Raw genomic sequence first — 21,794 nt, 5'->3', positions numbered from 1 at the left:
AGCTCCACTTTCAGCCGCCTCACACACACAGGGGGTCTGGGATTTACACTGAACATAGAGATTCATGGTTCAAAAAGGTTTGGAAACCCCAGGGGATGGAGCAATCACCTAGGTGTCAGGTTCCTTAATTGCTAAGCCCTCCTCATGGCTGATTTACACCGTCCTGTACTCCCTGGAGAGGGAAGGCAGGAGGGTGGAGACCAGGGCACATGCTGCAGTCTGTCTGCCAGGAAAATCTCGGTGACTGTCAGATGTCCTCGCCTCAAGCAGGAAGAGCGTTCCTAGGGGAGGCGGACAATTAGAGAAGACGGTGACTTTATCTCCAGCCCAGAAAGGCAAGCTTAAAAAAATGTTTAAGGGCAAATGGAAATAAGATGAATCTCTAAGAGCCCTGCAGCAAGCACAAAGTATTTGGAAATCCATTTCTTCCCTCGCCTTCAAAATTCCTTAATTCAGTTACACAGTGTCCTCCTGTGGTCCTCACAAGTGTATTTCTCACTTGCCTGTCTATGCCCCATGTGATGCTTAAGAAGACACACAAACAGATGTGTATGCACACATACGCACACATGTGCGCGCGCGCACACACACGCACGCACGCACGCACACACGTAGGAGATTTAAGCCAGGTCAGCTTCAGGCACCAGTTGGGTGATCTACCCTGGGTATATCTCTCACCGGGCCATCTGTAGATCAGGGAACCAACGTCCTGTTGCCAACCCATAACATAAATTTTATTCAGGGCACCCTCAGATTTACAGGCACCAGGGAGGCCCCAGAGCACAGCGGTGGGGGGAATGCTGGAGTCGGAATGTCCATGTTGGGTCCCAGTTCTGTCACTTACAAACTGTGGGATTTCAAGAGACTTCCTAACGGTCTCTTGAAACAGTCTCTTGTCCCCCAGGTTTATCCTCTGCAAAATGGGACTAACAATAGCGCCTGTTGGTAGGATTGTTTGCTCTAAGCATAAAGTGCTTATAACAGCGCCTGGCACGTGGCAAGAGTTGAATAAGCATTAGCTATATATAGCTACCGAAGCGCCTGGCAGCACCCTTGGCCCGTGCTAGGTCAGCCCAGTCCTAATTCCACTCCCACTCCAGCCCCAGTAAGAGTCCGGGGCTGCTTTTCTGCAGAGTGCAGATGGCCACAGTTCAACAGGAAGATTAGCAGCCGTCTTTGTTGGAGACAAACAAGTTACAAGGTTCCTGGGGGAGGCTGGCACTTCGTTAGGCTTTCTTCATAGCGCAACTTAAAATTGAAAACGCTGCCTGAAGCATCCTGCGATCAGAACAAACATTCTTCATTCATTCACCACACATTTACTGAGCGCATCTTTAAAATAATAGCCAGCTACATATGGACACTCCCTGTATAAATGCTGTGTTAAGTGCTTTCTATCCACTCATAGTGATGCTATAAGGGAGGTACTATTATTCTTTCCATTTTGTATATGAGGCTCAGAGAGGTAAGGTAACTTGCCACCGGTCACACGGCATATGGCGGAACTAAGATTCCATCAGAGAAATGCAAATCAAAACTACAATGACCTATCACCTCACACCTCTCAGAATGGCTAAAATCAAAAACGCTGGACATAACAGGTGTTGGTGAGGAAGTGGAGAAAAAGAAACACTCATGTGCTGTATGGGAATGCAAACTGGTGCAGTCATTCTGGAAAACAGTGTGGAGCTTCCTCAAAAAGTTAAAAATAGAACCCTACAATCTAGGAATAGCACTCCTGGCTGTTTACTCCAAAGATACAAAAACACTAGTTCAAAGGAATGCGTGCACCCCTATGTTTACTGCAGAATATTATTTTCAATAGCCAAATTATGGGAAGAGCCCAAGTGTCCATTGACTAATGAATGGATAAAGAAGTGATATAGTTACTAATATAAATATATATAGTTATCTATAAAAATATCATATATATATAATGGGATATTACTCAGCCATAAAAAAGAATAAAGTCTTGCCATTTGCAACAATATGGATAGAGCTACAGAGCATGATGCTAACTAAGCCAAATAAGTCTGTCAGAGAAAGACAAATACCATGTAATTTCATTCCTATGTGGAATTTAAGAAACAAAGCAAACAAGCAACGGGGGGAAAAAAAAAGAGACGAACCCAGGAAACAGACTCTTAACTACAGAGAACACACTGATGGTTACCAGAGCAGAGGTGGGTGGTGGGACAGGTGATTTCACAGATGAAGGGGGTGAAGAGCACACTTACCATGAGCCCTGACTAATGTATAGAATTGCTGAATCACTATATTGTATACCTGAAACTAATATAACATTGTATATTAACTACACTGGAATTAAAATTTTTAAACTTAATAAAAATAAGATAAAATCCCACCAGAGCCAGAGTTTTGTTCTTGACCACTCTGCCTCTTCCCTTATGTCTAAAGAATGCAGCCCTCGAACCCACGCACCCTGGCAAGGCGACCTGTCCTTTCTTCCTCCTCTTCCTCTGTCATCTGTGAAAAGGGAGCCTGCAAATCTCAATTCCTTTCTCGTGAATGCATAGAAAAATCCCAAGACTTCTGTCCACACAGCACACCAATACCAGAGGGGAACAGTTCTGGAGTAAGCATCTCTATTAAGCCATACAAAATCCGGGCTTCAGCTTAAACTTTTTACACAAAACCCCTCTAATATCTCTGCCACCACATCAGACAGAAGGTGTGAAGGCACGCTGCCTTGTTTGCAAACCGTACTAATGTAATCATGATAAAAATCGTCTTGGTGTGCCAGTCTTAGCCATTAAAAAAATAAAGAAGAAGAAAATCCCAGTAGGTATTTCGGGCTGCTTTAAGCAAAGAGAAGCTATGGACTCCTTTTTTTAGAGAAATGAAATCCTTTGTTTATTGTAATTAGCAGCCAGTATTTTGTCACCTGAACAATAACACTAGGCCCGAGTATAGATAGTGTAATTACAGAGAATTCTAAAGGTCTCTAAAAATATTTCATGGTGACATCAAGTCAAATCATGTCTACCTCTATCCCTGACACACACACACACACACGCACGCACACACACACAGAACTCAAGGACATCTCGCTCCCTGATTTAGCTACACAATTTCCATTCAAACTGGGGAAAGTCACATAGGTAACACCCCATTCAGTTCTTTGAATTTTTATGAATAAAAAAAGAAATCCATAAAGCAAATCCTGTGATTACAAGCATTTTTAGCACAGAGCACCAGAAAGCAGTTCCTGGAAGGGCCCCTTGAATACAACATCGTTCAGGCTCTAGGTATTCTGGGCTCAGCAGTGGGGCGAAGGTTGCGGTCACCTGGGTTCATAGTGGCCCCTCTGGGCAGGGAAGACGCTCCCTTCCCCATTTCAAAGGACACAAGAGCTTCCCAGCCCTCAGCCCTCTCCCGTCCTCCCAGATGCCAGGTTGCCACGGGAGATGAAGATTTCTGGCTCTTTCCTGGGCAGCAATCCCTGCACGCGTTCAGCCTGGGGGAGCCCACACTCCTTCCGTGGCTCCCCGTCAGAACTGCAAACCCCACCACGCTCTGTGGCATGACAGAGCCAAGGAGCATGCACACTGGGGACTGTCATGGCTGGGGCCCGGGGTGTGGCTCTGCTTTCGACCAGGTTTGAGACTTGGGGACTGGGCCCGGCCCTCTCTGAACCTCAGTTGCATCATTAATTAGATAGTGACAATAGTACTTACTTCATAGGGTAATTGTGAGATAAAAGTGTTCTCACCACAAATAATGATGATGATAGTGATGATGATGATGATGATGGGGCAGAAAGAAACTTTGGGAGATTTTTATGGCCTGAAAGTGGTGATAGTTTCACAGATGTATATTTATTCCCAAAATTACGGAGCTGTGTACATTAAATACGTACAGCCTCTTAAGTATCAGTCATACTTCAATAAGGTAGTTTTTAAAAAATAAAGAAAAACATACATAAAAAAAATAAAGAAAAACATACATAAAAATATTTGGTAAATGTTCAATTTCAGTCTTCTTGGTTTCTTTCCCCTCTTATGTAGTTTTCCCTTCTTTTCCTAATGGAATTAAGAAGTGAAATGGTTGAATAACTATCTTGACAATAGTCTTTGGCAAAATTCTGGAAAAGGTGAAGTGAAAAAAAGATGGAATGCTGCCTATAGAACACTAGAATTCCACTGGCCTGCAGCTAGCAATGGAGAGGAAATCCACATGTGAGGAGGGAGGCTTGGGCCCTGAGGTTGGCCATCTCCTTGGGGTCTTAGGGTGCCATCCATGGCCAGCCCCACTGTTTTCAGGGGCTTGTCCCTCTCCTTTGTCCTCCAGCCCAGGCACGTGCCCTCCACCAGTCCCTTGTGACAAGGCAGAGGCCTGGCCAACAAAAGTTTTGGAAGATTACACTAAGAGCAAGGGGCTCAAAAAGATAAATCAACAAAAATAATAAGCACTCAGATCATCTGGCTTACACAGTGTAGTTTATCCATCTTTAGTATTTGGCCTCAATGGGGAGGTCTCCCTGCCTGGCTGCCCTTCTGCCTCCATGTGGTGAAGGTCACGTTTAGTCCCTGCCATCCTGGAGGGATCCCATGAATCTCCATACCAAGAATGGCCAATTCACAACCTACCTGCTACATGTCCCCGTAGGCTGCTCAGGGCAGACATCCCCAATCAACCACAGCACTCTTCCTCATTGAGCGCAGACTTGGACACAGTCTCTAGGTATCAACTACCAATCAGCCAAAGTTACACCAACTTGTCATCCCTGCTTTAGATCCCCAAAGTCCTTATCAAAGAAAGCAGAGTCCCAAGAAAGCCAGAAAACTCCCTATCATGCCTAAGACCCGCTTCTAAGTTCTAGCTCCTGTCTGGAGACTACCTCGTCTCCAGGTGAGTGATCTTCCGGGAACGACATACATCAGAGGAGCTCACACCAGCCCACAGAGGTGCCCCTCTTTGCTCACCAACTCAAAACCGCACATTCATATGAAGGTCAATAAGAGAAAGGTCCTCACAGGAGTCTCCTCTTATACTTTCCACCTACCCTGCAAGCCCAGAAGCAAAACACCAGATGCCACGGTATTGGCTGGAGATGGACATCTTTATCATGTTGTCATTACTCAAGCTACGGTTACCCTCAATGGGCACAGAGAAAAGAGCAAGCTACTAGCTGGTAAGAAGGATACCTTACAGTGCCCCATACTGTTTTCTTCCCTAAACCCAGATGAATACCTACTAGGAATATGAAGGTTCTTGTTCTGGGGGCGTAGTTACATCGGGGCCCAAGCTATTGGGAGGGAATGTGAAGAGTGCTCCCTCCTTTTCCCGAACTTTCCTCTTTCCCCACATATTGGTTCTGGGGAGAATCAAAGGCAAGAATGCCCTCTAAGTACTTTACTTCAGTTATTAAATGTTCACACAAACTCTGTGTCATGTATTCTTGAAGTTCATTTTATAGATGAGACAACTGAGGCTTCGAGAGGTCGGAAACCCTTCCCAAGGTCACACAGCTTGAAACAGGCACTGTACAGCTTCAAATCTTAATCTCTTCCTATACCATGCTGGCCCTCATGTCAAATCATGCAAGGCACAGCCAGGGGCCACACATAAACCCAGAATGGTCCCAACCAGGGTCCTGTTGCCATTTTCCATGGCCTTAAGAGGTAGAAGACAAACTTTGACTCCCAAAGGAGGCTCTGATGACATCATTCACATAATAAAATATTGTGGGGTCATTCACAGAAATAACGGGTGTCTACCAAATGCTGGAATCTTTTGATGACCCAAGAATTCTAACACTGCCTCTGTGGTCATCGATTTGTTGGGGGCAAATGAGAACAATGCCTAATAAACCTTCTTCCAAACCAAAGACTTTAGCCACAACCAACCCATTGCAAGTGTGGGCAGGTTTCGTCTGAAATAAATCCCAAATCAGTCTACCTTGTTCCACCTGCATTTCCACCACCCTGGTCCAAGTCACTGTTGCATCCTTCAAAGGCAGTGCAGTAACTCCTCTCCCTGTGTCACTCTGTTCCCAACTCCTGTCCCACAGCTGTCAAACTCCTGGCTTTTAGAAGCCAATGACTGCTGTTAGAATAGAATCCGGGCCCCCTATGATGGCCTCCAAGCTTCTACCTGTTCTGACTCCTGTCCACTCACCTTATATCTGATTTATGTACTTTGTTATCTATTTTTCTCATGGGAAAGGGGACCTTCCTGACTTGTTAAACACACAAGTACACGTTGAATATATGAATGAAGGTTATCTGTGACACATAGAGGAATACAAACTCTCCCCTACAGGCTTGCTCGATGCGTTGGTTCTAGGGACTACAGAGGTGTGATAATCTGGAAACCAGAAGCCTTGGGTTTAGTCATTGCACTGCTACTTAAATTCACAGCACAAGACTGGGAAAACCTCTCAACAGTCTTTGGCCTCTGTTTCCCTGTCTGTTAGTTCTGCCTTTTCCGTGAACAGACGTGATCACCCTCCTGATTCAGCAAACTCTATCGACTATTTGCAAGGCACTCCACTGGGTCCTGGCAATGCCAAGATGAAGGACACCACACTAGCCGAGAAAGAACACACAGGTGATTTGGGGCCAGAGACGAGGCAGTACGTAAACAATGTCTGATATCCTACCATGAGCCCTAACGGAAACCCAGTAAAGATACAACATGACGCGAAGGAGCGAACTGCCAGTTTCATCTGGTACTCAGGGTGGAGGCCACTCCTGAAGCTGGGCTTTGATAACAGACAGGAACTCCCTCGCCAGAGGATCAGAGTCGTGCACGGGAACACCAGCAAAGGCATGATGCATCACGGCGCAGGGAACAGGAAGTGGTTCTAAGTGGCCAGTTATGGAGAGTGTGGAGGGGCACAGGTGGAAAAGGAGGTTGGGCAGGTACGCTGGGGCATGGAACGTGGAGCCTCTAGGCCAGGGTAAGGGGTTGAAATCTTAGGACAAGTGTTTTGAGCAGAGGCATGACCTATCTAAGTGTATTTCAGAAAGATTATTCTGACAGCAGCCTGGAGGGTGGATTTGGAGGGAAACGCAGCAGAAACAGGACTGTGGAGAGCAAGCTGTGGTAGTAATGCAGGCAAGCAGGGCGCCGAAAGGAGTCGCAGAGAACTGGAGAGAAGCAGCCTAGGCATGAGCATTAGGACCCCCAGTACGTCTCTAAAGCCTGGGAGAGTTGAAAGTTCCCAGCTGGGGTGATTGGTTGTTGCTTTTCCCCCAACAATGCATGCAGGAGGAGGATCCAGTTTAGGAAGAAATGTACCAAGTTCCTTCTTGAACATGTGAGTCCCCTCCTACGAAAGCACACGAGAGCAGGGTGTTGTGGCCAAATCCTTGCGTTAGGGTGGCAGGAGGAGCTGGAACTGTGACCAAATCACTGCACCGTCCTTGTTTTGTCCCCTCCCTGGCAGGAGGAAGGCAAGTTATGATTGCCTCTTTCCTCTTGGGGGTGTAGCGAGGCTTTGTTTCTCTGTTCCACGGGCTGCGTCACACCCAGATGAAAGGAGCTCTGTGAGGCAGGAGCATAAGGAGACAGGGCACAAAGAAAGGTCTAAAAGGCTGCCTGAAGGGTAGGAGACAGGTTTGCAGGGCGTTCGTTCTGGCTTCATAATGTGATTTAAAGATCCAGAAATGAGAATGAAAAGATACAGGCAGCAGCAGAAGAGATGGATTCATTCTCTCTCCAGATGGATTAACACTTGGATTGTTTTTCCCAGATGTAACTGGCCAGGATTTAAAAAAAAAAAAAAAACCCTACCATGCTTCTCTCTCAAGGGGACAGCATGGGGCGGCAGACCCAAAGGGCTCCGAAAGAGACAGCTGTCAGCTCAGCAGCTTACAGTGAGGACCGCTCTGTGCAGAGGTGTGGAGGCTGGGACCAGTCAGGCTTCAGGCGCCAGAGATTCGGCCCTTCACCAGCCCAGGGAGCCACCGCAGATCCTTCCACAAAGCCCAGATGCCTGCAGAAAATAAAAAGAAGTTTGCTTGGTACTCCGCACCAGACCAGATGGCTCCTTTTCGGATAAGACTTTCGAAGTGTCCAGAGTGTTCTTTCTTCTCAGCTCACCCCTGAAGCACCCCCCTCTGATCGCACTTGCCCCCACCCCCACTCCACAAGCTGCTCCTCCCTGGGGCCTCTGTGAAAATGGGTCAGCCTTGGAGTGTTCTGGAAAAACAACTTCTCCCTGGGCTTACCAGTTTCTGGGAGAAATAGCACCTTCCTGTGCCTGCAGGACTTGGCTCCTTCACATTCACCCTTTCCCTCCATCCCCCTCACTGCCTGGCTTCTAGCACTTGAGTCTTACCCATCCTTCGAGGCCCTGAAAATCACACCTCCCCCCAAAGTCTTCCTAGACTGCCTAGTAGGAGTTTCTCTCTTTGTTCTCCTGTTACACTTTATTTGTTATAACCCTGTGTTAAGTCTACTTGCCTTCTACTTGCTGTGGCTCTAAGTTTCGCTCACACTCTCGATTTTAAGGCCTTGGAGACCAGAGCTGCGCTGGGCTCACCGCATTAGCCTCGGGGCCTGCCACTGCTTAACCAATGTTTGCTGGGTTCATTAGAATAGGTGAGTAAGAGCTGGAAGCTATACTGTTGCCGTAAGGAGAGGAAGGTGTTCCCAGAATGAGTCTGCTTCTGCTAGAGCTGCCTGGATTTCATAACCTGGCATTATTGCAGGGGGACTTAGGGATGTCAGGCGGGAGCCATGGTTATAGGCCTGGGAACATCCACTGGTCAGGCCTGCCGGCAGGGAGGAAGAACAACATCGTGGCCCTGGGAAGAGTTCTGGCTCAGACAGGGTGGGTGGGATCCTGGCTGCCTGTACCAATTTCGAGCCCTGGAATAACAGGCAAGTGTCTTCTCATGTTCTGATCCTCCATTTAGTCAGCTGCAAAGTGATCATAGTCATTCCTACCCTTGCAGGTAATTGTAGGAAGATAACTGTAGGTGCGCGTTGCCTGGCACCTAATCGATGTGCACTGAGTTCTCTGACTAACTCATTCATTGATGGAGGATGTAAATGAGGACAAGGCACAGCCTGGAGAAGGGGGATCCACAGCCCATGAACAAGGGTGGTTCTTGTGATACAGGTTAGTGACGACGTCTGGGTGAGGATACATCTGTACGCTGAGCTACTGAGACCTGAATTCTGTCCTAAAAACTCTGGTCCCCACAGAATATGTAGAATAACTTTTCTGAGCTTTGACTACACTGGGTCAAAGCTATGCTTCCCACTACCTCCACATGGTTATTGTGAATAATAAACCACCGCAGGCTGTTGAGTCTTTGATGAAATGCAAACATATTGCACAGCCCGGTGCCCAGGCCCTAGTAAGCAAGCCTTGAATAAGGGTTCCTTTTATTACAATCTTTTTTTCCCTCTAGACTCTAAGTTCCATGGAGTCAGGAACTATGTCTGTTTTGTTTTGCACCTTGTACTCAGACGCTGAACACAGAACCTGACAGGTTGGGGCAGGGGAACCTTTATGAATATCTTTTGAAGAAATGAATTAATACCCATCTGGCATTGTTTAACTCTAGAGCATGGAGGCTGTGATGATCCTTAATGTTTATTTCATTCTATGGCATTCAACGATTTCTAGTCAGATGGGGGAACCAGTTCAGGTCAGGAAGTATTTCAGCTATTGAATCTGTGATTGCGTTGCTTCATGAATAAAAATAAATCAACATTTTTTTTCTCTCTCTCAATCTAGTTATTATCTCTGTGCAATAATTGGGGATTGGGAGAAATTCTTGTTCCTTCTTTGTTAGTGTTGACCAACAAACTTGTGAACTTGAATGCATGTTAGCAATTAGTATTGATTAATCTGATTTGCAAGCTTGGGCACATAACTTTACTCTGGAAATCCTGCACATTTTCTTGACCACAGCCACAGACAGTCAGAGAATAATCTGAATCCCTGATCACCATGAGCTTCCTCCAGACCAATGACCCACACTTTTGACCCTTCCCAAACTCATGTCTCCAGGAATGGAAAGGAAGAGAGAAGCCACAATTTCTCAGGTGCCAAACTTTGTGCAAGGACTTTGCATTTCTTTAGTAGTATTTCATGCTGCCCACAAATTAAGTATCTTAGATCTTCTTCTGGGCACGTTTGCCTTCTCCCTCAAAGTCAGGTTTAGCCCCATGACTTGCTTTGGGGATGGACATGTGAGCAGAAGAGATACACATTCTTTCCGGGATAAAGTTTTAAGAGCCAGCATGCTATTTTGCACACTCACTTTCCCTCTCCCATGATGATGTGCCACATGATGAAGCCTCCTTCAGGTTAGGACCCAGAGTGAGGATAATCTGGAACAGAGTGCCCAGCTAACTCCCAAGAGCGAGTGGCGTTAGCAAGAAGAATGTCTTTGGAGATTTAAGACACTGAAACTTAGGAAGTCATCTGTTACTGCAGCATAACCTGAACTATCCTGACTGATATGTCAGTTCATTTAATCCTCATAAAAAAGATCCATGAGGTGGGTGTTAGGAGATGATTCTTCATGGATCTCATGCATTTCTACATACATGTCTTACAAGCAAAGCTATAGTTCCCTTTATTCCAGAATGTCTTCTCAAGGACATCTGTATAGCAAGTGGCCTGGAAAGGTAGAGATAGTATCACCCACCAGAGTAAAAGGCAGGCATACTTACTGCTTGTTATAAACTCAGGATCCCTAAGCCCGGGGCACTCTCCTATATAACACCGCTCACTGTGTGTGTAGGTAACCAGTGTGACAGGCTAACATGTTAGATGGAATAAGGGAAATTAATGTCTATTAAATAACTAGTGTATTTCAAGCACTGTACTAGAATGCTATTTTCCAGAGTTCTTTAAAAATTAGCATTGAACTATCTCGACTTACCTAGTTTTGATGCCTAAAGGAAGACATTTGTCTCAGTCTCGGCATACATCACACCCATATTCAACTGCCTTCTCCCCAGCAAACAGATGACCCGGAGACTGTGTTAAACTGTCGGATTTCCAATAATTTAATGTCCAGGGTACCTTGTGCAGTGATAGGCCTGGGAGCTCTGGAGGTCTCTGGAAGAAGCACAGAGTATGTGTAGAGCCAAAGGCCTTGGGGGCACCAAGGGCACTCAGATCCAAGCAGTGGCCTCACGCCATCTCCCTGCCCTCCTGTAGGCAACGCAACAGGATGAAGGGGCACCAGGGGCTTGGCATAACTAGCATAATTGAGCTGCAGTGGGAGTACGCATTTCCCCCAACTACAAAGCCCAAGGCTCTCAGATCCCAGGAAAACTGAGCCAGAGCTTCACGCCTACCCACCCTCAAGCCATCCTTTTCCAGTGGGACACAATGGAAGGGACTGGGGCCCACAGATCTGGGTTCAACTCTTGACTCAAACTCTAATCTACCTTAGTGACATGGGGGCAAGATTTTTAACTTCTCCGAGCTTCAATTTTTTCATCCATAAAGCAGAATAACCATATCTCTAACTTGTAAGGTTTTTACGGAGACTAACGAATGAGATCCCGCATGTAAAGCACAACGTCCAGCGCATAGTAGTCTTTCAATAAATAGCAGCAACTCTTATTACCGTCATCATTTTTTTTGACTGAGGAGACAGAACATCCCTTCAAACAAAAGAAAATTAAAAACTAGGTGCAGAGCCACTGGCTGAAAGCCAAAGGGGAAGATAAAGCACTATAATTGCCTCTCCTGGGAAAAGCAATAAATCCAGGCAGCTGTGCTGCTCCCACTCTGTGGCGGTGTGAGAGGGGGGCTGTGTCAGAGAACTTCTGTCTCAGAACCTGAGTGTCCACCATGTACAAGGCACTCTCTGGGGGGATGTAAGGGGTGCAACGAAGAGGCAAGCACTGTTCGGCCTTCCAGGAGTTTATTCTCTACAGAGGCTAGCACAAAGGGAGGATTAGATAACAAGAGATAGATAATAAAGGTAGATAATCATTATTAGCTACCAAGATTGGGACAAAGGGAGGATTAGAAAATATTGTATTATGGGAAAATTGAGAAAAGGGAAGTGATGTGCACAGGTGTTCACGGTGGCTGAGCTTTCATTCTGGCAACAGGGCGTTAAGACAGGCTTCATATATGGATATTTGGGATGAGTAGATGAAATTTCTTTTTTATTGCTTTTTAATTCTTTTTTTAATGTTTATTTATTTTTGAGAGAGACAGAGACAGAATGCGAGCGGGTTAGGGGCAGAGAGAGAGAGAGGGAGACACAGAAGCAGGCTCCAGGCTCTGAGCTGTCAGCACAGAGCCCAACGTGGGGCTTGAACTCGTGAGCTGTGAGATCGTGACCTGAGCCAAAGTCCGTCGCTCAACCGACGGAGCCACCCAGGTGCCCCTGAAATTTCAAGAGCGACATGGGAAAAGGGAGGGCAATTAAGCAAAAGGAAAATAACGAATCTGACAAGGATTGGACCCATTCGGGAACAGAGAGTAGTATGATTTGGCTGGAAAGTGTTATGGGATAACCAGGAAACGGAGTCTACACAATGGATGGCCTTGAGAGCGTGCTTAATCTGGTCCTCAGCGAAGAGTGGCAGGCTTAGAACTATGTCTAAGCGAGACGAACCTGGTGGCTCTACATAGGACAGACTGGAGGAGGAAGACTTTAGCAGCAGAGAGACCATTTAGGGAAGTAAGAAGCATCTGAGGCTGGAAGAATGGGAGCCCTGGATTGGAGGGGAGCGTCTGCAAGGATAGAAAGGGTGAATCCGGGAAAGGTGAAAATTCTATATTCAAGGAAGAGAAGCATGAGGAGAAGCTTAGCAATATCTAAGCCATGTAGCAGGCATCCCTGTGCTGGACCTAGAAAGGTACGGGCAAAGCACTTCTGTGATGTGGTCACCACCCACACGCTATGGAGACCACACGTTCCGGAAGACTTCTGCTTAACAGGACCAAATTGGTCAAGGATTTAGGGGATGAGCTTAAGCAGTAACTTTCTAACAAATAAAGGGTATTACCCACACAACAATAGACTAAGCAAAGAAGCCAGGGGCTCACCTTTTCTGAAAGATTTTAAAGCCGGACATGATGCTGGATGCCATTCCACTGGTCAGAAGACTGAATTAGGTCAACTGGGCTTGCAAGGTTGGCTCGGGCTTGAGCGTCTCCAAACCAGAGTACATGAGGCTTCCTGAGGAGGAGATTCTGAAGGACTCCCCGGTCAGGGCCATTTCCAACAGTCCTCTAGGCAACCCAGGAAGAAAAGGAAGAGGAAGTTAATTTTCGAATGACTGCAGACATTAAGTATTTGACTACCCCTTTCCCAATGACAGCCCAGTGGGAAATGTTGACATGCACGGCTTTGGCAAATGAGCTTTACAAAGTAAAGCACTGCTTCTTCTTACAAAGCAACTCACAGTTTGAATTGAGATTCTGACATATGTTTATGTTTTGACCCAATAATTTTACTTCTAGGAATCTAGCCTCAGAAAATGATCAAAAGTACAAAGATTTATATGCCAAAATATTTACAAAGGAGAAAAAAAATGGGGAAAACAAACCGAACGGCAACAATAGGGACAGAGTTAAATAGATGACGGTATGTCTGTTTATGAAATACTTTGTAGACATTAAAAGTCGTGTGTCTAAAGAATAAGAGAAGATGTTCACAAAAGAATGCTAAATGGAAAAGGCAGCCTGATAAATTATACATACGTTGTGATACCATGATGATTCCATGGTGGAAAAGTAGCAAACTCAGAGGGAGGGAATCGAGGCAGCCTTCCTTCTTCTTACTTTTCTGAACCTTCAAATACTCCTGTAAGTATTTATTAACAATAATAATAATGAACATTGGTTGAAGTCTTAGTGCATGCCACATCCAGTCTTAGAAACTTTATACACATATCAAGTCACTTAATCCTCATAATGACTCTATCAAATAGGCCCCATTATTAAATCCATATTATAATCAAAAAGAGTCTTGGAGCCAGGTTCTTTGTTCAAAGTGATCCAGCGAGGACAGGGTAGAGGTGAGACTCGACGTTAGGTCTCTGTGGTCCCAATCTTTCAAACTTACTTGGTTAACTCGCCTCTAAGATCAGTAAATATACAGGTGGGAGTAATGCTCCTAATTTCAAAAATGTCCTCCCGCTGCCCCCCCCCCCCCCCCCCATACACACACACTCTATTTTATAAGGGAATACCAGGTGTTTAGTGGAGGAAAGCCAGACATTCCAGAACTGGACTCTGCTTTTATGTCAAGCCATTCACTTTTTATGCCAATATCACCAAAACACTGATGATAGGACCTTGTTTTCTGTGGGAGGAATGGGGATTATAAAAGGTCAAAGAAAATGACTTCACATTGTTAGCAATTAGCTAATTAAGTAAATTATGTGAAGTATTTAACACTAGAACTAGTCATTAGAGTTTACAAGTAGATTAAGAAAAAATAGGAATGGGTTTTGTACTTTGGAATAAAATGAGATGGGAAAGAGATGCCTTTTTCTCCCCTGGGAACCCTTCTGCTTTGAGAAGTGCAGTCAGGCTCATGGGGGTCCCAGGCCAGCCCCTCGTCAGCTGAGTGAGGACCTTGGCCCAGTCACTTACCTTCTCTGGGTCTCAGTTTCCTCATCTGTAGGGGTAGGTCCAGATGATTTATACATTCCTTGCTCTGATTATCACTGCTTCTATGACAAAATTGTCACTGCTTCTATGACAAATTCTATGACAGAGGACAAACCTGTATCTGAAAAGGCTGGTCGTCCGCCTCCCAGACACAGGAATCCAACATTTTGCACGACCTTTCTCCTCTAGAAAGAGGACCCCTTTTCTTCTCCCCAGCCCGGCAGCCCCGGGGCTGAGATCACAAGCCTTTCGTCAGAGCTTTTTGTGATAAAGCAGCCGAAGTAGGGGTGAGGCTAGGAGAGAAAGTGGGATCGGGGATGATGGAGAGCTTTTGGGTGCTGTAAGAATCTCTAGACCGTATTCCTACCCACGCTTCCTGATTGGAACTGCCCAGAGAACTGTATTCTGATTCCATTGTTATTGTTTCTTTTTCCCCTTTAAAGCACTGTCTATGGGAATAAAGGCTCATAATCTCAGGGATCGCTGAGCTAATTTATAAAATGAGAAAAGGAAGTTATTTTCTGTGCACGTAGCATGATATTCCCCCTGACAATGCACACACTGGGCTGGCAGTGCCTGGCTCGCTTCTCCAGCCCACTTGATATTCTGCTCACAGTGCAGAACACAGGAGGGTCAAGGCCAAACGTAGATGATGCACAATAGAAACACGCCAAGAGCAGGCTGTTTTCCGGGGACCAGAAAATGTTACCCTATTACTGTTCAGGGACAGCGAGAAACAGAAAGAGGAGAGGGCCCTCAGTGGTGTCTGAGGGACAAACACCTGCGTTAAATCTCAACAGGATCCACCTGCAGGAACCTCAAAGAACAGAAACCTCTCTCTGAGCCACGCGGCCCCTGGTAAACCAGTAACATCTAGCCAGCCAGGGTCCAGGCACATGCAGGCCCCATGGAGTACGTGGAGATGGGTGAATTGAGGCGGGTGAATATGAAAACAGACAGTGAGTAAAAGATTGCCCGTGGGCACGGACGCTCAGCCAGGGGAGAGTACATTTCCTCTTCCACAAGCCTCCCCGCTCAACTGAAAGGTTCTTAATGCTAGAGCTGGAGTAAGGATGAGGAGCTCCTGGTGATTCCCATTTCTTGACCGATGCTGTGGACCAGACCTAGTGCTATGGGCCAGAGTTATTTCATCTGAGTTATTTTCAATCCTCACAAGTACCGCATGTCATAGTTAAGGAGACCGAGACTCAGAAAGTTTAAGAAACTTGACCAAGCTAACACAGCTAGTAAATCCCACAGCTGGGGGGACTGGAACCGGAGTTTGATTGTTCCCAAACCAGCCCTTGTTCCATTATGCCACATGGTCACCTCCCATCCATATGTCGAGAGCTTGTTATATAGAAAACACAACGGATGGCAGTGTCTGGGGTGGGGGGGGGGGGGGGGGGGGGGGGAGAGAGAGGAAGAGATCATATGTGTGTGTGTGTTTGTACAGAGATCTCCAAACACTGCGGGATCTGAACACAGATCAGTCCAGTGGAGCAAACCGCCCAAACCTCTGCTTGGCCATCTTTCCTGATTCCGAGAATCCTCCCCTGTGAAGGCAGCCAGACCAAGTTACCAGCCATCACTGCCGGGGCTGGAAGTAGAGGTGAGTGTGACCTACGCCCCCTGTGTGTCACATGCTGCTCCCACCACGCGGCCACCTCTTCAGCATACTATACCCGACAAGGTTCCACGCAGGCCACTGGGCCATCCGTAGACCAGCCTACCACACCAGCTTCCCGAAGCTTCTCTCCAGCTGCCAGGGAGGGGAGGCTTTGGTGAAAAGCAGCCATCACAGCGAGCATCAGAGGGCTGAGGAGGAACCGGGGACCCTGTGCTGCACTTCAGTCTGCATTGGTGTGCAGCTTGACTTCTTTTAGGCTTGTCTTGGTTTTCCTCCAATCAACTCATGTTTCTGGTTGCCACCACCTTGCTGCGTAAAAGCAGAAGCCTGGGTCTCCTTGCCGCTTCCCCAAAACAAGAGAGAAAATGAAGAGATTAAACAAAAGAAAACAAATGGCGTCTTCCTATGATGCATCTACAGACAGGGTGCCTGCCTATATCGTGGGCAGTTCGAACTGGAACCTTCTGGGAGTGAAGCCCCCCACCCCGCCCCTGGCTATTAATAATTACATCAGGACCGTCAGCACAAACTGGACCGGCCTGTGCAAGACAAGATGTTTCCGTGGAATAAGTCTCTGCAAACAGGGTCCATGTCATGGCTCTTTCCTGGGCAGCACGTAGCATATTAGGAGGTGGTGGCAGTTTTCAGTAATAAACCTATGAAATGAGAAGAAGAAAAGAAACGGGGTTGGGGGGGGTTGGGGCCAGCAGAGTAGGTAAAGTGGCCTTTCCTGCCTTTATCTTTCCTGCAAACTGTCAACAGTCAGAGATGGCCCTACACTGGGCCCCACCTTCCTCAAAGCCTTTAAGCTCTTTGCAGGCACCATTCTGAATAAATTCTCCAGGCCAGAGATTTTTGCATTGCAACTGTGAAGGAACCCCTGAGGGACAGGAGTGGCTCCAAGCAGCCTGGGACCTGGGAATCCTACAAAAGGTAGAAGGAAGCCTGCTCAAGCTGCCCCCTGCGGTGAGGTTTTTCAGAAGAGAAAACGCCCCCTCCCCCTTCCTCTCTTTTCAGAGATTTAAAGGGAATAACCTGGCACTGGCGAATACTGAATCCTTAAGATTAACTGGCTCTAAGTGTTGTCGATTCAGGGTTAATGAGGGCCAAGCTGCTGAGCTTGCCTCATGTGCCAGGCTGGCACCCTCACCCACGTAGGAGGGGGCCAAGCAGCACCTCTCGGAGGTATAGCCCCAAGGGTTGCAGGATTTTTTACCTCAATACCCAGGGTTCATTGTCGCTCGAAGAATGAACAGGTGGACACAGAATAATAGGCGCCAACAGACAAAAGTTTATTAGAGTATAAGATCAGAAAGTAAGAATCGCAGGAAAGCTCTCTTTACAGAGAGGGGGCATCTGAAAGTGAATGCCCATGGACTACAGGAAAGGGACTTGTTTTATAGGGTTTGGGGGGCCCCCTTTCCTTCTCCCTTGTTTCTTCACAGGTTCTACCCTTATTGGGTAGGTAACTCTACGTGTCTAGTCATCCCTTTCTTTTTTCTTTTTTAGGTTTATCTATTTATTTTGAGAGAGAGAGAGAGAGTGTGCCCAAGCGGGGGAGGGACAGAGAGAGTGATCGAGAATCCCAAGCAAGCTCCATGCTGTCAGCGCAGAGCCTATTGTGAGGCTTGAACCCACGAACCGAGAGATCATGGCGTGAGCTGAAACCAAGAGTTGGAAGCTTAACCCACTAAACCACCGAGACCCACTAGACATTCTATTTTGATTGACTCGTTTCCACTGCATGAGGGGTGGTCTCTGGCCATACTGTTCTTTGTGCCTCGCGTGTTGTATGGTCTACTTATTTTTAGTTAGGTCTTTTGTCAAATTCCTGAGGCAAACCTGAGGGGGAGTAGGTGATGTCACACGCTTAAGAGGAACTTTATGCCCAAGGGAGTTTGCTGGAGATCAGCTGCGCCCAGGAGAAATGTTTTAAAATTTGTGTTTTCCCCCACCCAGGGACCTTCAGGCCCTAGCCTCTCCCCCTCTGCCCACCGAATCCTATCTTTCCCTAGGATACTGAGATGCCCCACCCTTGGCGGGGGCCACTCCAGAATCTGCTCTGTGCTGTTGACAAAAATGAAGTTTCTCTCCCTGCAGGCAATGAAGATGGCCATGCAAACCGGAGCTCTGCGGCCCGGCGACAGCAGAGCAGCACCAAGAGAGAGCTTCCGGGGTATTTCTTAATTGGGCACGCAGAAGCCAAAGTCTACTAATGGCCGTTTAAATACCAGCACCATTAGCTGTGTCGCTGCTGAACTACCTACCAGATGTGTAACAACCATATTTACTGGTCTTTCTGCAGCTGGTTGTACCTTCTCTGGGCTCATGCCCCATTCGTTCAAATGGCTGTTTCCCCATCTGCTTCGAGGAGAGCGCCTCCATACGGCCCCAGGACATGGTGTCCGGTGTGCTCCCAGAGGAGGCCCCGTACAAGACCCGGAGGGGAGCAGTGTAGAGGTCAAATGACTGCTACCATCTGATTTTTATTAAAAACAACATTTAAACAGAACAACCATTCTATTGCCACCAGGGTATTCTATTTTTCTGCTGGGAGAACAAAAGCTCTGTGAATGTTTTATTCAGCAGTAACTAGAACACTGTTATTATAAACTTTCTTTCCCAAACGAATTCCCTGAGCTTATGCTGCCAGAATTCCTCCTCTCCAGGGCAGTTCTGCCTTTACTCATTGACTTCTGAGATCCTTCTAGAAAATCTGCCACCCGGACTCCAGCAAGCAGCAGATGGTCTCAGGGGGGCTGTGGAACTCCTTGTGGTGCAGCCCCGCCCAGGATGGCTCTGAGAAAAGTGACAAGCTATGTTTTCGCTGGAAAGCAACACCATGCTACTGTCCTTACCATGATTCTCTTCAGGAGCAGATCAGAGCCTGGTGAAAGGCCCTCGGGGTAGGGGAGGGGTGTCCCTATCTGCACTGTCACCTCAGGAGTTCTGGGTAAAGCATCACCTCCAAAAGTCAGCCTGTCAGTCAAGGACCCTCTAAGTCAGTGGAGGGAAATATCATCCAAGGGGAGAATGTGAAACAGGGTACAGCCCAAGTTCTAGAACTTCCTAGATGCTTCCACCAATAGAAATAGGAGACCCTCCTAGGACACTACTGGATCCCTAGGATGGATTTACCTTTGATGTCAGTACCATTCCAATATCTCTGATGGAGTCTGACAGAGGAACTATACAGTTGCAAAAGCCAGCTTCCCTTTGAAAGTTCATTCAGATTGACCACTGTCAGAGGAGAAACTCTCCCATTATGGCAGCATCAGGCAAAGCCACCACTGGGAGTGAGCATTAAAAAGAAAACAGTGATGAATGACCAGGAGATGAAGGACAAGCTAAAAAAAAAAAAAAAAAAGCAGTGACCAGAGACAAAATGGGAACAGCAGGAATGGTGAAAAGCAGTGGTCACCGAATAAGGTTGCTGTGCCACAGTCTATTGGCTCTAGTATCAGTTCCAACTTGTATCATCTTCCCTGTATCCCAGCAAAGGAAGATTGAAACCACATCTCCCAGTCTCCGGTATGGCTACATTTCTGGGTCCGTGCAGGTTCAGTGAACAAGATCCACTTACAGCAGCTTTGGAAGGTGGAAGGCTTTGCAAGTGTGCCAGTGGTTAAGTGGGTACCAGCAGAGGTGAGGGTTGGCAGCAAAGGGGCTCCACGTGCCGATGGCTGGTACCACTTTGGAGGGTACAAGGATGACACCAGACATAGTAGCAGTTGGCAAAAAGTGTGACCTCAAAGCCGAATGTTAAATGGCAGCCTCTAGTTCTCCTGCCTCCAGCCTTTCCGGGGATTTGTAAGCACTTGCTTCTCTATGTTAAATCCTTCTGGCAATACCTAGAGTGGTGAGGCAGACTGGCTGAGTGTTCACCAACCCATTTTCTTTTCTCCTGTGCACCCAACTAACCTGTGTGTCTCCAAGCCTTCCTTAAGAATTAGGTGTGACCCTATGTTAACGGACTGGGACCCATACCAATCCATCACAGTTGGACACCACTTTCAGATCTGAGCTAAACGGCCAATACTTCAAAGCTTCCGTGCTTCTCTCCCCTCTGCTTGTGGGATGCAGACAAGCACAGTGACCTTGAAAGCTACGTGTGGAGGCGGGGAAGCTGCAGGAGGGAAGAGAATGAGCCTGGGTCCGTGCATCACTGTTTGGAAGAGAAGCTCTTGGCCGTCATCATGGCACCGGATAAAACCACAACCAGTCTTTGTGGGTGGCTGGGGGAAGGAGGTGTTAGAGATGACGAAGATGTTATAGACACAATGACCAAGAACAAAATGGTGAAAGTAGCGGTCACTGAATAAGGGAGAAAACACCGGCTACTGCTATGGAACTAAGTCTCTAAGGCTATGAGGTTTAATATGGCAGTTAGCGGCACCCCAGTTAAAAGACATTTCTGTCTCTGCTTCTGCCCTGAACGGACTGATATCAGCTACCAAGGTGAAAGAAAGTCAAAATAAATCACTAACAATACATAAAAACATTATAGGCCACAACCAAAAAGAACACGTGAGCTGCAAGAATCTGCCTAAAAAGAGAGATTTGGAGTCAGTTTAAATTTCCTGAGTGAAGCCTCAGGAATGAAGTTCCTTTGATGTTATATAAACCCTGGCCCACGGTATCATTCCATCCTTATCCTCCTCTGCCTGCCACAAACACTGAGCTCCGGACAAACCACATAGAAGCCCCCAAACACACCACGGGTCTTTCTTTAATATTCCCCAGAGGGGCCAGGGCCCGGGAAACCATCCTTCCAGGTTCCAGGTCCAGAGATGGCCCCCAAGGAGAAGCCTCCCTGCTGGACAGAAAAGGCCATCCTTTTCCACAGCGGACCTTGATTCCAAGAGCCATTCCCTTTGAATGAACTCCAGGAGCAGATGCAGATCTCAGAGACAAGTGGGCGCATCCCAAGCTACAGATGTGAGGCCTGGCAACTGAACTGACAACTCAAATAGCATCTCTCGTCGATGAGCCAGGCCAGCTGGTCTGTCCCACTGGCTGGGAGCGTGCCTTACAAACGTGCCTGCCTTTTATTTTCTGATGTGTCACAATTCACCCTTTTCGTTGTTTCGGAACGTTCTGGAGCACAGGAGGCTAATCATCCCTCATGGTGTGACATCTGTTTGAGATGACCGAGGGCTCAGGCCCAGAACCTCCCTACGTCGTCATGAAGGCAGCCCTATAGTCACCGTCGGTCCATCCACTGCCATTTCCTTCTCAGTGGCTCACGAATCAAGAAGAGATGGAAAGGATGTTCTTCAGGCTGGCAATGAAAACACACCCTAAAAGAGAAATAAACTGGACTAAAAGTAGAGTTCAAAATAAATACCCATCCCTGTTCTGAGAAGATGATGTCCTTGTTGACTACAGCAAAGCAAGTAGCAGAACGCATGCATCTATTTTGGTCCCACCCCTGATAAAAACGAGCCTTCATTTAGGCTTTCAGGGGCTCAAAAGAAAGGGAAAGGGGCCTCCGCTCCTGCTGCTGGTGCCAATCTGTGTTTTGACGTCAGAACACAATAAACATCGGCTCTGAGGGGAAGTCTCGGAGTTGAGGACGAAGAG

The sequence above is a fragment of the Panthera uncia genome (genome assembly GCF_023721935.1).
Source record: "Panthera uncia isolate 11264 chromosome A1 unlocalized genomic scaffold, Puncia_PCG_1.0 HiC_scaffold_16, whole genome shotgun sequence".
NCBI lineage: Eukaryota > Metazoa > Chordata > Mammalia > Carnivora > Felidae > Panthera > Panthera uncia.
This window is presented reverse-complemented; position numbering follows the sequence as displayed.